Below are 16813 nucleotides of genomic sequence, written 5' to 3' on the forward strand. Positions count from 1 at the left end.
ACAACCTTTCCTCAATGTCAGAAAAACAAACATGCTGGTCATTGACTTCAAGAAGCGTGTGGTGCATATGCTCCAGTCTACGTCAATGGTGTTGAGGTCAAGACAGTTGAGAGCTTCAAGTTCCTATTAGTGAACATCACCCATGTCAACTGCTCTGCCTGATACTGCAGAGAGTTGTGGCCATAGCTCAGCAAATCAGGGAGAAAAACCTCCCTTCCATGGACTCTGTCTGCATTTCTCACTGTCTCAGTAAAGCAGCCAACATAATCTACCTCATTGTAGCAGACATCCCACCCTGCAAAACCTGATTTCAGGGAGGTAGCACCATCAATTTGCAGGAGACTTCCGGGAGAGGTGGGATGTCTGCAATACAGTAGCTCCTTAGCAACCAGCCAGCTAGTTTAAATAACGTTAGCTATGCTAATGAACGGATGACACCTGTTAAACTCACCTCAACATGTCTTTTACAGTCTTAACCCACCATGGACAATAGAAAAGTCACTGTTGCAAACAGTGCAGCGAGCAACACTGTCATTATTTTTGACCCCTATTAGGCAGGGGTACACTTTAGTGTAGTCTGGGATGACATACGTTTTATATTTTCCTCTTTTTGGAACACTCCGCCATGGCGTGCTCTCGCTCTCTCTCTCACGCGTGCATGCTCTCGCTTGCTTTCTTTCTCACGCTCTCTCTCTCGCTTGCTTTCTCTCTTGCACTCTCGCTTGCTTGCTCTCTCACTTGCTTTCTCTCTCACGCGCTCTCTCTTGCTTGCTCTCTCTCTCGCTTGCTTTCTCTCTCGCGCTCTCGCTTGCTTGCTCTCTTGCTCTCTCTCTTGCTTGCTCACTTGCTCTCTCTCTCGCTTGCTTTCTCTCTCGCACTCTCTCTCTTGCTTGCTTTCTCTCTCGCGCTCTCGCTTGCTTGCTCTCTCGCTCGCGCGCTCTCTCGCTTGCTTTCTCTCACTCGCTCACTCTCAAAAAAATTGATTTCCATGATATTGTATATAATTTGCGGGCATCAGGGAGCCACTATTCATATGCGGGAGACTCCCGGAACTTCTGTGAGAGGTGGGATGTCTGTTGTAGCCTTGCAACGTATCGTGTTTCTGCACTGCACTTTCTCTGTAACTGTTATATTTTATTCTACATTATATTATTGTTTCCCCTTTACTTCAATATATTGTTCTAAAGGTTTGAGATGGCGCTGATGAATCTCAGCAACTTCTGGCTAGAGGTTGATGAAATAAGGAAAACAAATAAATACTTTGTTAATCACTCTGTTTTCTGGCAAACGATCATCTCAAGCAATAGTTTGTAACTTCCCTTTGGACTTGGAGGTAATTCAATGTGGCAGAAGCATGGCAAGGTGAGGCAGCAAGGAAAGACCCAAAATTTGATCGATTTAAGCACCGTGCCGAATTGGAGGCGATGGGATCCAGGCCTCAGGGCCTGTTGGAGCAACTGAACCCAATGCTTGGATGACCGGCCAGATTGGAAGGGTCAGGGTGTAGGGATCAGAGGCTGGGAACAGGCTGGTTCAGCTCGCTGGCCTGCTGTGCGCTGAACTAAGGGTCTGTGGACAGGACTCTCTTTGTGGATTCAGTTCAGAAAGCAATTTACTTGCGTTCATTGTTTGCATGATTTTTTTTTTGGCACATTAGGTGTTTGATGGTCTTTTTTAAGTGGGTTCTTCTGGGTTTCTTTGTTTCATGTCTAACTTTTAGGAGACGAATCTCAAGGTTGTATAATATATACATACTTTGAATACAAATCTACTTTAAACATTGTAATGAAATGATTTGTAGAGGATGGCCTGCAAGACAAAGATTTTCACTGTACCTCAGTACATATTACAATAACAAACCAATTTAACTTTTTGCTTTTCCTGTCAAAGTGGACGATTGCACATTTATCCCACATTATACATCATTTGCCAGATGCTTGCCTATTCCCCTAACCTATCTATATCCCTCTGTAGTCTCCTATCTGCTGTTCAACCAGCCACGTGTGTGTCAGCTGAAAATTTAGCACGCTTCATCTGAGTCATTTATGGAAATTATAAAAACTGAAACTCATCAAAGGCCCCAAGGGCCCACTACTTGTTGAATCTTGCCAACCAGAAAGAGGCCCATTATACGACTCCTTGTTTCCAGTTAATCTCTTATCCGTGCCAATATGCTTCCTTCTACTCCATAATCTTTCATTACTGCAATGCAGCACTTCCATCAAAATTCCGGAAATCATTAAAGATTAACCAAGTACTATTATGTAAAATAGTCAAGAGCATGTTGACTCTGAACTCTCCTATCTTGTTTTTAAACACATCTCATTTATCAGATACAAGGCCTCTTTTACTGTAAAGACGAAGCCACACTCAGATTGGAGGAACAACACCTTATATTCTGTCTGGGCAGCCTCCAACCTGATGGCATGAACATTGACTTCTCAAACCGCTAATGCCCCACCTCCCCCTCGTAGCCCATCCGTTATTTATTTATATACACACATTCTTTTTTTCTCTCTCTCTCTCCTTTTTCTCCCTCTGTCCCTCTCGCTATACCCCTTGCCCATTCTCTGGGTTTCCCCCCTCCCCCTTTTCTTTCTCCCTAGGCTTCCTGTCCCATGATCCTCTCACACCCCTTTTGCCAATCAACTGTCCAGCTCTTGGCTCCATCCTTCCCCCTCCTGTCTTCTCCTATCATTTTGGACCTCCCCCTCCCCCTCCCACTTTCAAATCTCTTACTAGCTCTTCTTTCAGTTAGTCCTGACGAAGGGTCTCGGCCCGAAACGTCAACTGTACCACTTCCTAGAGATGCTGCCTGGCCTGCTGCGTTCACCAGCAACTTTGATGTGTGTTCATTTATCAGATGTTCTTTCCCCTTTAGCAGCTGCTCTCAATGTAGCTCTGCTATATCTACTGAGGATGCAAACCTTCACAAGTCTGCTGCGGTAGTTGAAGGCCCAATGACTGTTTGTCCAAGTCCGAATCCAAGTCCAGTTGAGGCTGGAGGCCGACGAAGGCGGCCTGTCTTGGGGTTAGAGAACTGTGTATGGGTCTGAGTGGGAGGAAGGATTGGGGCTCGTTTACCCATTGTTGTTTTGTTGCTTGTTGTGTTCTGTGTTGTTCTGCCAAGAATTGTGGGCATGATATGTTGGCGCCAGAATGTGACGTGACTTGTGCAGGCTGACCCAGTACACCCTTGGTTGTTCACGCAAACGACTCTTTTCATTATGTTTTAATGTACATGTTGAACAAGCTTCAGTCTTGAATTTATCTTCCCCACCTCCCCTTTTAAAGCCCAAATTCAAAGTATAACTTCATCTTTTCCCATGACTACCTTGAAGCTTATGGAACGCTGGTCGTTATGGAACACTGGTCATTGCTCCAAAAGGGATCTTCCTTCCTGATAGGTCGTAGGCACTTAAACCTGATAAGTATTTGAGTCAACAAATTCCTGAATGAGCAGGAGGCAGAGGTGTAAGTTTAGAAAACCTAGTTAATGAAGGATATTGAACGTCTGATTAAGGAAAAGAAGAAAACATGTTTCAAGTATTGCAATTATTTATCAAATGAATCATTTATAGGGGATATTGGAAATATTTCTTACTGCTGGGGTAAGATGGCACCCTCTCGGGGGTCAACCAAAGGTTTTCTTCTCTTGGTTAAATGTGTTTCTTATGATCACAAGATGGTGCTGGGCTCCAAGATCTTTGTACTGCAGGTCTACCCCATCAGTAAGCAGCTTGTTGATCGGAGGAGCTGCCTGGGGTGTCAGCAGAGCTGACTGGTGTGTTGGAGGAGCAGATCTGCATGCAGACTGTATTGCTGCCTGCTAATCGGAGGCATCAGAATTGGTGCATAAAGGCGGCGTGCAGTGTAACCGTGGGTGATTGTCTTGGATGTTTCCCTTGCGATCGCAAGACCTTGATAATGTAAGATGCTGCAGGCCTGTTTCCCTTGTTTGCTGGCGCGACAGGCAGCATGGCAGCTGCATGGCTTCGGTTGTTGTGAGGACTGGGCCTCAAGCTGCGGGCTTGCCTGCTGCTGCAGTCAAGGAGAGTGACAACGAAGGCAGTGTAGTGTGGCGCCCATGCTCGATTGGAGGCTGGCCTCTCCAATCAGTGCTGCCTTTGGTGTTCAATCGGTGGATGACAGGCTGGATTGCAGTAGCTGCATGCTGCCGGGAATCTGTACAATCAAATTGCGGGACATGTCACACAGGGTCTTGGACTATATATGTGTCTTTTTGCGTGGCTATGTTTTTTGAATGTGCTGTGTATGTTTCGCACTTTAGCCCCCAGAGGAACGCTGTTTCATTTGGCTGTATTCATGTATGGTTGAATGATAATTAAGCTTGAATTTGAATTTTTTAAGAAAGAAATTAGGGCATAAAGGGGTCATGAAGTGTCCTTGACAAGTAGGAGTAAGGAGAATCCTGAAACCTTTATGATGAGAAGCATGGGGGAGTGAAGAAAGGGACAGGTCCTCTCAGGGACAAGAGACAGTATATGCACAGGCCATAGAATATGCGTGAGTTCCAAAGTGAAGAGTTCTCATTTGTTTTACAAGGCAGAAGCACATGGAGACTGGAGAGTTAAAGGAGGGTTAAAGCCATCTCCTGAATTATGCCTTTCTGGTTACAGAAATACACCCTTACGGAATTCACAAATCACCACCCAAAAATCCAGGAAATGGAATATAATGAACTTTTGCGGAATTGATGTGTGGAAAATAATTAAATAAATGCAAATAAATTTTGCCTATTTTAACAGATTTATTGAGACATGCAGAGTTTGGGTGTTTTATTTTAGCACCATTAAGTTCAGTTTACTGTCTCGTGGCTTCTTCTTTAAGTATTTTCCATACTATTTACCCTCAAGATCGCTGAAGCAAGGTCAGAAAATTGTAAACCTAAATGGCCGTGTATACTTGTAGTGAGTTATCTCGTTAAACCTATGTTTGATATGAGTTTAAAAAGTGTGCATCCCCATTCAAAGTGAAAGCTGGAAGGGGACCAGCATCTGTAGTTACTTGTGTCTTCAAACACAGCTGCTGGTCATTTAAGAGATTTGCTTTGGAAACTGAAAGGCAGAGGCTACCACAACACAGCAGCAGCTACGATACAATCATTACTGTTGAGAGAAAAACATTCCTTAGAAATGCCTCTCCACATAACATAGTATTCGATGGGAAATAGGATTTTGCATTATTGAAAATCATGATAGATATTTTTTCTAGTAAGATGGTAACACGTGCGGGTACACCTTGGAAGACAAAGGTGTTTTTTTTCTCCCAGTGGCCACACATTTTAATTCCACGTCCCATTCCCATTCTGACATGTCTATCCATGGCCTCCTCTACTGTAAAGTTGAAGCCACACTCAGGTTGGAGGAACAACACCTTATATTCTGTCTGGGTAGCCTCCAACCTGATGGCATGAACATCAACTTCTCTAACTTCTGCTAATGCCCCACCTCCCCCTCGTACCCCATCCGTTATTTATTTATATACACACATTCTTTTTCTCTCTCTCTCTCTCTCCTTTTTCTTCCTCTGACCCTCTGACTATACCCCTTGCCCATCCTCTGGGTTTTTTCCCCCGCCCATCCTCTTTTTCCTTCTCCCTGGGCCTCCTGTCCCATGATCCTCTCATATCCCTTTTGCCAATCACCTGTCCAGCTCTTGGCTCCATCCCTCCCCCTGCTGTCTTCTCCTATCATTTTGGATCTCCCCCTCCCCCTCCCACTTTCAATTCTCTTGCTAGCTCTTCCTTCAGTTAGTCCTGACGAAGGGCCTCGGCCCGAAACGTCGACTGTAGCTCTTCCTAGAGATGCTGCCTGGCCTGCTGCGTTCACCAGCAACTTTGATGTGTGTTGCTGGTTTTTTTTTTCTTTTTTAAATGTCAACTTTACAAGTGCAAAGGGCTCCCAGAACTTTAGGTACTGCAGATCTACCCCATCAGTGAGCTGCCTGCTACAGGAAGGCATCGGAGTTGGTGTGCGAAAGTGGTGTGCAGTGTAACCATGGATGATTTTCTTGGGCGCTTCTCTTGTGATTGCAAGACCCTGTTGGACATTGATAATGTAAGATGCTGCAGGAATGGTTTCCTTTTCCATGGCACGACAGATGGTGGGGGAGCTGCATGGCCTTACTTGTAGCGAGGACAAAGCACCAAGCCGTGGGCTTGCCTGATGCTGCAGACCAGCAGAGGAGATACTGGAGGTCTGTAGTGTGGGGCTCATGCTCAGTTGGGGGCTGGCCTCTCTAGTTGGTACTTCCCCCTGATGCCCGACCAGCATGTGTTGGTCTACAGACTGCTGGAAAATGCACCATCAAGTTTTGCAACTTGGCTAGAAAGGAATGCTGATTCATTCAGCTGTAATCATGTGTGGATAAATGATAATTAAATTTGAATTTGATTTGATTTGATTTTTTAGGATAGCAGCCCCTCCCTAGCATGGGAAGATAAAAGTACACATATCCTGTATCAGAAAGGAGGAAGTATTAGAGATATTAGAGCGCGCTAGGGTGAATAAGTCCCCAGGGTCAGCCAGGATCTATCTCCGGATGCTAAACGAAGCAAGGAAGAAGATCACAGGAGTTCTGACAGAGATTTTTGCTTCTACAGAAGGCTCTAGGATGGTTAACATTATCCCCTTGCTCAAAAAGGGCAATAGGAAACTACAGCCCCGGTGGTAGGTAAGATACTGAAGAAGTTCCTGAGACAAGATTTGTCTCAATTAGACAGGCAGAGAGTGATTAGGATAAGTTGATATGGTTTTGTGCAGAGTAAACCATATCTCACAAATCTGACTTTAATTTTTGAGGAGTTAACTGAGGAGATTGTTGAAGGAAAGGCAGCAGATGTTATTTAAAATATGAACTTTAGTAAGGCTTTGGACAATCTCACATGATAGGCTCATCCAGAAGGTTAAGGCACAAGCAATCCATGAAGTATTGGTAAACTGGATCCAAAATTGGCTGTGTCAGAGGAGCCAGAGGGTAATGGTGGACAGGTGTTTTTCTGACTGGAAATCTGTAACAAGTGGTGTACCATGGGGATTAGCACTGACCTTATAGATTGCTATAGATATATAAAAACATAACATACTGTACTTGGATATGAATATCAGTAGAATGAATAGTATGTCTGTGAAATATACAGGGTATGATAGTGGTACTGCAGGGACTTAAGGGCAGGTATATAAAGAACTACCCATAATTGTACAAATTACAGGTTTTATTAGTGGGAGATATGAATGTCCCTGGGCCACCCAGAGTCAGAATCAGAATCAGAATAAGAATCCGGTGGAATGTCACTGACATACAGTCCTGTGCAAAACTCTCTGGCATATAAATGTAGCTAGGGTGGCAAAGACTTTTGCACAGTAAGTATTTGTCAATGTGGAGTGGAAAATGAGTTCGTAAATCTGGCAGGAGCAAAGGATGTTATGAATGGCAAAGGTGGAGCACCATGAGAGAAGCGTGGGACAGGTGGCAGAGAAAGAGTGCCAGGGTGGAGGGGGGCGGGCATGTGGTGAGGGTGCAGACACACCCAGCCTTGAGACACCAGGCAAGGTAATTTGATTCCAAACAATTGGTTTATTGATCATTGCACAATGTCCCTCAGGTGCTTCCCGCTCCACCCTCTCTCCCGTCCCCTTTTCCCAACCATGATTCCCCTCTCCCTGCCTCCTTCCCAATCTCAGTCCACAACAGAGACGTATAAGAATCAGGTTTATTATCACTTACAGACGTCATGAAATTCGGTTTCTTCTGCGGCAGCAGTATTGTGCAATACATAAAATCACTACCGTATTGTGGACTTCCTCTGGACCTTCTCCAAAGCCAGCACATCTTTTCTAAGATGAGGGGCCCAAAGCTGTTCACAATATTCAAGGTGAGGCCTCACCAGTGCCTTATAAAGCCTCAGCATCACATCCTTGCTCTTGTATTCTAGACCTCTTGAAATGAATGCTAACATGGCATTTGCCATCCTCACCACCGACTCAACCTGCAAGTTAACCTTCAGGCATGGCCAAGTGGTTAGGGTGTTGGGCTCACGATCTGAAGGTCGTGGGTTAGAGTCTTGGCCAAGGCAGCGTGTTGTGTCTTTGAGCGAGGCACTTAACCACACACTGCTCCAGTCCACCCAGCAGATAGACTGGCGTCCTATCCAGGGGGGAGTCTCGTACTCTCAGTCGCTTCACGCCACCGGCATAAGCACCGGCCTGGTGGGCCACAAAGGCTCCGGCCAGACTTTGCCTTCGACTGTTCTGCACAAGGCCTCCCAAGTCCCTCTGCATCTCAGACTCCTGGATTTTCTCCTCGTTTAGAAAATAGTCCGCCCAAAGTGCATGACCATGCATTTTCCAACATTGTATTTCATTTGCCACTTCCTTGCCCATTCTCCTAATCTGTCTAAGTCCTTCTTCACCCTACCTGTTGACAACACTACCTGCCCCTCCACCAATCTTCGTATCATCTGCAAACTTGGCAACAAAGCCATTATTCCATCATCTAAATCATTTATATACAGCATAAAAAGAAGTGGTTCCCAACACTGATCCCTGCGGAACACCACTACTTACTGGCAGCCAACCAGAAAAGGATCCTTTTATTCCCACTTGCTGCCTCCTACCAATCAGCCAGTGCTCAGTCCAGGACCCGGATGCTGGCACAGCAACACGCTTGGGCCACACAGCCCAAAACCATTCTCGATATCAGCAAATCGGCCTGGCGCTTGGAGTGATCCAACCTCGCACCCAGGTTAAGTGGACGGACATTGAGAACTTTCCACATCGACTCCTCTCCAAATGGTCACTCCAACTCCAACAGTGACACCAACTCCGTCTGCAAACCACGTTTTGAACATACTGCGATGTACCCGCATGGCCCCTCCTTCAAATCAGCTTCGCCTCTGCTTGCTTCTTCATTGTTTGCGATGATAGTTGACCACAAATTACTTCAGAAAAGGTGTTATTAGTAATGTTTTTAGTCAAATTCCTTGCCTCTTGGACCACCAGTGAGCTGTTGCACGTGTTCGGTTGCACCATCCTAAACCGGATTTTAAACCAGATGCCTTGGTCTCACTGATGATGAGTACAAGGTTGTTGTTGCAACATGACTCAACCAGCTGATCAACCCTCCTCCGATGCCATCAACTCCCCTCTCCCCTCTGATCCCAGTTTTAATCCCTGCCATGTCTTTATCATTCCCTCCAAGCTTCCCCTCTCTGAGGCAGAATGTCCTGTCCTCAACAAGGACATTACCTTTGTCCCCCTTCAGCAGCACACCAGAGAGTTCTGTGCTCGTCACGATGGACAGCTCTTCTTCCATCACATCCGTCTCTCAGCCCATTTCTTTGGCAAGGATTCCCCACCCTGCACTGATAACCCCTTCTGCCATCTCCAACCCTCCTCCTCTTCTTGGACACCCTGCACTAGTTCCCTGCCTGTTCTGGATCTTCTCTTCTCTAATTGCCAACAAGACACCAACAAGACTCCAGTACTCCTCACTCCTCCTTGAACCCTCCCCCCCTCTGAACGCACCATCAAATCCACAGACAAAGGGGTGCTGATGTAGTGCATTTGACTGCCCCCGACCTTGTCGAGAACATGTGGCAACCCTCAGATACCTCCCACTGACTCCTTGAAAAGGACCCCACTCAGGATCCAACACGATTTCGAATCTCATGAACGCTGGAAAACTGACTAGTTCCCTTACCCGTCCCTGCTCCTTTCTACCTCCTACTCAAGATCTACAAACCTGACTGCCTGGGTAAACCCATAGTCTCTGCCTGTTCCTACCCCACTGAACTCATGTCTGCATACCTTAACACCATTCTATACCTCTCGGTTCAGTCCCTTCCCGCCTATATCCATGATACTTCAAACAACAGGAATTCTGCAGATGCTAGAAATTCAAGCAACACACATCAAAGTTGCTGGTGAACGCAGCAGGCCAAGCAGCATCTATAGGAAGAGGCGCAGTCGACGTTTCAGGCCGAGACCCTTCGTCAGGACTAACTGAAGGAAGGGTCTCGGCCTGAAACGTCGACTGCGCCTCTTCCTATAGATGCTGCTTGGCCTGCTGCGTTCACCAGCAACTTTGATGTGTGTTCCATGATACTTCAAATGCTTTTGATCTCCTCAAAAACTTTCAATTCCCTGGCCTTGACTGCCTCACTTTAACCATGGATGTCCAGTCCCCATACACTTTTATCCCCATCAAGAAGGCCTTAAAGCTGTCTGTTTCTCTCTCAACAAAATACCCAACTAGTTCCCCTCACCACCACCCTCCTCTGTCTGGCAGAACTGGTCCTCACCCTCAACAATTTCTCCTTCCGTTCATCCCACTTTCTCCAAACTCAACGGGTAACCATGGGCCCCAGCTATACCTGCCTCTTTTTTGGCTCCATAGCACAGTCCATGTTCCAAACCTTCCCTGGTAACGCTCCCCAATGCCTCCTGTGCTACATTAATAACTGCATTGGTGCTGATTCAAGCACCCATGCTGAGCTCATTAATTTCATCAACATTGCTTCCTATTTCCATCCTGCCCTTAAATTCACTTGGTCTATTTCTGATACCTTGCTCCCCTTTCTCAATCACTCTGTCTCCATCTCTGGAGACAAACTGTCTACTGATATCTTATATAAACCAGCTGGTTCCCACAGTTATTTTGTCTATACCTCTTCCCACCCTGTCTCCTGTAAGAACGGTATTCCCCTTTCTCAGTTCCTTCATTGCCGCCCATTCTCAGGATGTAGCATCCCTTTCCTGGATATCAGGGAGTCCTCCTTCTTCAAAGAATGGAGTTTCCCTTCCTCTACCATTGAAGCTGCCCTCACCCACATCACATCTATTCCTGGACATCTGCGCTCACCCATCTTCCTGCTGCCTTAACAGGAATAAAGTTCCTCTTGTGCTCACCTACCACCCCATAAGCCTCCGCATCCAACACATCATTTGCCACAACTTCTGCACCTTCAACGATATCCTACCACCAAACAGGTCTTTACCCTCCCCCCACACACACACACACACTCTCCACTTTCCCCAGGGTTCGCTCCCTCAGTGATTCACTTGTCCATTTGTCCCTCCCCTACTGGTATATATCCCTGCAAGTGCCAGTGATGCTACACATCCCCATTTACCTCCTCCCTCACCTCCATTCAGGGCCCAACAGTCCTTCAGCTGAGGCAACACTTCACCTGAGAATTTGCTGAGGTCGTCTATTGTATCTGGTGCTCCTGATGTGGCCTCCTCTACATTGGTGAGGCCCGACGTAAATTGAGGGGACCGCTTTGGAGAGCACCTCTGCCGCTTCTGGCAAAAGTGTAATTTCCCAGTGGCAAACTATTTTAATTTCTATGCCCATTCCCACTCCAACACGTCAGCCTTCCTCTTTTGTCACGATGAGGCCGTCCTCAGGGTGGAGGAGCAACACCTCATGTTCTGTCTGGGTACACTCCAACCCGATGGCATGAACATCATTATCTCCTTCTGGTAATTTTTTTTTTGCTCCCTCCCCCTTCTCTCTTCTTCTATACCCCACTTTGACCGCTTAACTCTTCTCTGCACCTGCCAATTGCCCCCCCCCCATAGTGCCCTCATCGTCCCTTTCTCCAATGCTCCACTACCCTGTCCTTCTTCTCCAGTCCTTTACCGTTCCCACTCACCTGGCTTCATCTAGCTAGTCCTCCTTCCCCTCCCTCCACTTTAGTATTTTGGCGCCTTCCTTCTTCCTTTCCCGTTCTGAAGAAGGGTCCCGGCCGGAAACCTCGGCGTTCAATCATTTCCCAGAGCATCTGACCTGCTGAGTTCCTCCAACATTTTCTTTCTGTTGATCTAGCTCACGCCTCCTCGTCACCATCCGAAATTCTGCCAACAATAGTTATGTCATCACGGCGTGAAGGATCAGAGAGTTGAGGGTCTGAATGGGGCGGAAGGATAGAGTGCATTCTGCCTGGAAGTTCGCCTGCGCGCGTTAGCCCTGCCGCAGCTCTCTTGCTCCCATGCACCATTCAACGTTTTCCGGCTGCCCGGACTTGTATCATGATTTGCAGCGAAGGGACTGCCGGTCTGTGAATGGTGAGACGAGCAGCGAATGTGAGAGAGCTGGCTGCCATTCGACGATCCGGGGCAAGAGAACGACCGAACCGGAGACTTGGAACTACACCAGGGCGAGCGCGGGGCCGATTCGGGTCCTGGTCGGCAAAGTTGGCGCAGGCTTTAAAGGCAACACAGGGTTGAGCGGTGAGTGGGCGGACCAGTTGGTAGAGGGGCAAAGGCCACCCTCGCTTAGCAGCCGAAGGTTTGCTTCTTTAACAGCGTTCTCATTTGATCCAACACGCCGGGATCGAGCGGTTAAGCGGAATCTTTCCATGCACCACCAATTTGGATGAGAAAGGTCTTAAAGCATCAGGTGAGCGCAGTAAATATTACCTGTGCCAGACATCGGCCTGTTTATATCCGGCAGACATTGTTCCTTCCACCAGAAGTGAGCCCTGACGTGTCTCCTGCTGCACTCTGCCAACTATTTGGATGTTGTGTTATATTTAAATTTATTTAATACAATTTAAAGAAACACAGGAAGGTTATTTCCGATTTGGTCTGGGAGGAAATCCAGATTAGTTTTTGGGTTGACTGTTCGACAACAACTTCCTGGATTTGAATCGCTTTTTTACCACACGGTTCCTGGTTGATGATCAGCTATCTGATCCTCTGTTGAAGGGAGTGAGTGTGAGTGTATGTGTCTGATCAGCTGTGGAAAACCAGGATCCAGTGCAACAAAGCTGGATTATGAAAACAAATGATAGTTTCTGAAAGGGAAAATTGCTACAGTATCTAAATATTTTTGTGACCATTTCCCGTGGTGAAGTACCAATACATGGTGTCACAATGGATCCAAGTCTACATCCTGGCCAACACACACACAATGCTGGAGAAACTCAGCAGGTCAGGCAGCATCAATGGGGGGGGGGAGAATAAACAGTTGATTATTTTATTTCCCTTCATAGATGCTGCCTGACTTGCTGAGTTCCTCCAGCATTTTGTGGCTGTTGCTCAAGATCCCAGAATCTCTTGTGTCTCTACTTTCTGGTCAGTTGTTCTTTTGAGCTGCTCATTCATGCCTGTAGGCATGTCATGGAAAGGCTGCAAACTGCATCTCCTCTCTCTTGGCTGGTAGTACATGTTTACAAAGAGTTCACATCACCACTGTGTGTTTACAATATGAATATTTAAACTTCTTCGGGGTAGGCATACCTTGAGGAGACTCCACCATGGGGTAACAGATAAGACCATAAGACATGAACAGAATTAGGCCATTTGGCTCATCACTTCTACTCCACCATTCAATCATTGCTGATCCCTTTTTTTCCCTCCTCAGCCCCATTCCCAGCAGTTTTCCCTGTGACCTTTGATGCCGTGTCCAACGAAGAACCTATCAAGCTCTGCCTTAAATACACCGAATGACTTGGCTTCCGCCGCTGTCTGTGGTGATAAATTCCACAATCTCAACACCCTCTGGCTAAAGGAATTTCTCTGCCTCTCTGTTTTAAATGGACACCCCTCTATTCTGAGGCTGTGCCCTCTTGTCCTATTCCCACCTTTCTTTAAAAAACATCCTTTCAACATCAACTCTATTGAAGCCTTTTAACATTTGAATGATTTCAATGAGAGCCCCTCTTATCCTTCTAAATTCCAGCGAGTACAGGCCCAGAGCCATCAAATCTTCCTCGTATAATAACTCTTTCATACCCTGAGTCATTTTTGTGAACCTCCTCTGACACCCCTCCAATGCCAGCACATCTTTTCTAAGATGAGGGGCCCAAAACTGTTCACAATACTCAAGATGAGGCCTCACCAGTGCCTTATAAAGCCTCAGCATCACATCCCTCCCTTGTATTCTAGACCTCTTGAAATGAATGCTAATATTGCATTTGCCTTCCTTGCCACCGACTCAACCTGCAAGTTAACCTTCAGGGTGTTCTGCACAAGGACTCCCAAGTCCCTTTGCATCTCAGATTTTTGGACTTTCTCCCCATTTAGAAAATAGTCTGCACATTTGTTTCTTCTACCAAAGTGCATGACCATGCATTTTCAAACATTGTATTTCAGGATGAAGAAGATATCCTCCTTTTTTAAAGAAAGGGGCTTCCCTTCCTCCACCATCAACTCTGCTCTCAAACGTATCTCCCCCATTTCACGCACATCTGCTCTCACCCCATCCTCCCGCCACCCCACTAGGAATAGGGTTCCCCTTGTCCTCACCTACCACCCCATCAGCCTCCGGGTCCAACATATAATTTTCCGTAACTTCTGCCACCTCTAATGGGATCCCACCACTAAGCACATTTTTCCCACCCCCCACCCCTGCTTTCTGCAGGGATCGCTCTCTACATGACTCCCTTGTCCATTCGTTTCCCCCCCCCCCATCCCTTCCCACCGATCTCCCTCCTGGCACTTATCCTTGTAAGCGAAAGAGGTGCTACACATGCCCTTACACTTCCTCCCTTACCACCATTCGGGGCCCCAGACAGTCCTTCCAGGTGAGGCGACACTTCACCTGTGAGTCGGCTGGGGTGATATACTGCGTACGGTGCTCCCGATGTGGCCTTCTATATATTGGCGAGACCCGACGCAGGCAGGGAGACCGTTTCACTGAACACCTATACTCTGTGCACCAGAGAAAGCAGGATCTCCCAGTGGCCACACATTTTAATTCCACATACCACTCTCATTCTGATATGTCTATCCACGGCCTCCTCTACTGTAAAGATGAAGCCACACTCAGGTTGCAGGAACAACACCTTATATTCCGTCTGGGTAGCCTCCAACCTGATGGCATGAACATTCACTTCTCTAACTTCCGTTAATGCCCCACTTCCCCTTCGTACCCCACCCCTTATTTATTTATTCATTTATTATTCTCTCCCTCTCTCCCTCTCTCCCTCTCTATCCCTCTCACTGTAACTCCTTGCCCATCCTCTGGGCTCCCCTCCCCCTTTCTTTCTCCCTAGACCTCCCGTCCCATGATCCTCTCCCTTCTTTAGCCTTGTATCCCTTTTGCCAATCAATTTTCCAGCTCTTAGCTCCATCCCTCCCCCTCCTGTCTTCTTCTATCATTTCAGATCTCCCCCTCCCTCTCCCACTTTCAAATCTCTTACTATCTCTTCTTTCAGTTAGTCCTGATGAAGGGTCTCAGCCCGAAACATTGACTGTACCTCTTCCATAGATGCTGCTGCCTGCCCTGCTGCGTTCACCAGCATTTTGTGTGTGTGTTACTTGAATTTCCAGCGTCTGCAGATTTCCTCGTGATTGTATTTCATTTGCCATTTTCTTGCCCATTCTCCTAATCGGTCTAATGCGGCCTACCTGTTTTCTCAACACTACTTGCCCCTCCACCAATCTTTGTATCATCTGCAAACTTGGCAACAAAACCATTTATTCCATAACTAAATCATTGATATACAGCATAAAAAGAAGCGATCCCAACACCCACCCCTTTTGAGGATCCTTTTCTTCCCACTCGCTGCCTCCTACCAATCAGTCAGTGCTCTAACCATTACCAGTAACCTTCCTGTAATACCATGGGCCCTTAACTTGGTAAGCAGCCTCATGTGTGGCACCTTGTCAAAAGCCTTCTGAAAGTCCAAATATACAACATCCACTGCATCCCCTTTTTTCGCAAGATGGTAAACACAAGAGGTTTGCAGATGCTGAAAATCCAGAGCATACATACAAAATGCTGGAGGAACTCGACAGATCAGACAACATCTATGGGGAGGTGTTAACAAAGTTCAAAGTTAAAAGTGAATTTATTATCAAGTATGGATATGTCACCATATACTACCTTGAGATGAGTTTTCTTACAAGCACTTACAGGAAAAAAATGACATTCAATAGAATTTATGAAAAGCTCTAAATTACAAAGAATGACAAACCATTGTGCAAGAAATAAAAAAGAAATACATAATAGTGAGTATTATAGTCCTTGAAATTCGAGCTGTAGGTTGTGGAGTCAGTTCTATGTTGGCCTTTCTTCAGTCCTGTAAAGGAAATACGGTATAAGGAAGCCAGAATAAATGGTCAGGTGAAGGGAAGGAGTCAACATGGTTTAAATCTTCTCTTCAACATGAGTTTGGTGAGACCCTCTTTCACTGCTCCCCCCACTGAGATCTCTGCTGTTCTCTGACTCCTCAACCATGGGCTCATCCAGACTTGCTACCACCTATCACCTGCCCTCTTGTACTCCTTCCCCATCCCCCATCCCCCACCTCCTTATTCTGGCTTCTATCCCCTCTCTTTCCAGTCTTGGTGAGGGGTCCTGCTCCCTTGCTCTAGACACCTCCACGAAAGGGTAAAGATAACTGCTGTCTGTGCCCCTCATAGTTATCAAGTTCCCCCTCAACCTCCTCCATTCCAGGGGAAAAAAATGAAGCCTATCCAGTCTCTTCACATTCCTAAGATGCTCCATTGCTGTGAATCTCCTGTGCACTCTCTCCAAGTGCATTACATCCTTCATAAACAGTACTCCAGCTGTAGCCTAACCAGTGTTATGTATTTCCCCCTAATCTTCTGAGTACTGTGGAAGCCTGCAAACCAGCCAATGAAGGGATTCAGATTCATTTTATTTATCATCAAGACGTACTGTGAAATGCATTGCTTGTGTTAACAACCAACAAAACTTAAGGGTGTGTTGGGGAGCAGCCCGTAAATGTCACCACACATTCCGGCATCAACATAGCGTGTCTGCAATGCTCAGCAGAAGAACACAGGACACAACAAGCAATAGAACAACATCAAAA

At 46.4% G+C, this 16813-nt stretch overlaps 2 protein-coding genes across 5 annotated transcripts in view; one reads left to right on the top strand and one right to left on the bottom strand.

Moving 5' to 3' along the window:
- Positions 1 to 11698, bottom strand: part of ptpra (protein tyrosine phosphatase receptor type A) — a 257136-nt gene extending 245438 nt beyond the window's left edge. The window contains exon 1 of the mRNA XM_063047091.1: positions 11681 to 11698. The gene's annotated coding sequence lies outside the window, so the exon portion shown is untranslated. The remainder of the gene's footprint in view (positions 1 to 11680) is intronic.
- A 22-nt stretch (positions 11699 to 11720) lies between these two features.
- The window catches only part of mavs (mitochondrial antiviral signaling protein), a 69858-nt gene continuing 64765 nt past the window's right edge, over positions 11721 to 16813 (top strand). For 3 of the 4 annotated variants that reach the window (XR_010017770.1, XR_010017769.1, XM_063047087.1), the window contains exon 1: positions 11721 to 12426. The gene's annotated coding sequence lies outside the window, so the exon portion shown is untranslated. The remainder of the gene's footprint in view (positions 12427 to 16813) is intronic. The other variant, XM_063047088.1, reaches the window with a different exon arrangement.

This window comes from Mobula hypostoma, chromosome 4 (assembly GCF_963921235.1).
Source record: "Mobula hypostoma chromosome 4, sMobHyp1.1, whole genome shotgun sequence".
Taxonomy (NCBI): domain Eukaryota; kingdom Metazoa; phylum Chordata; class Chondrichthyes; order Myliobatiformes; family Myliobatidae; genus Mobula; species Mobula hypostoma.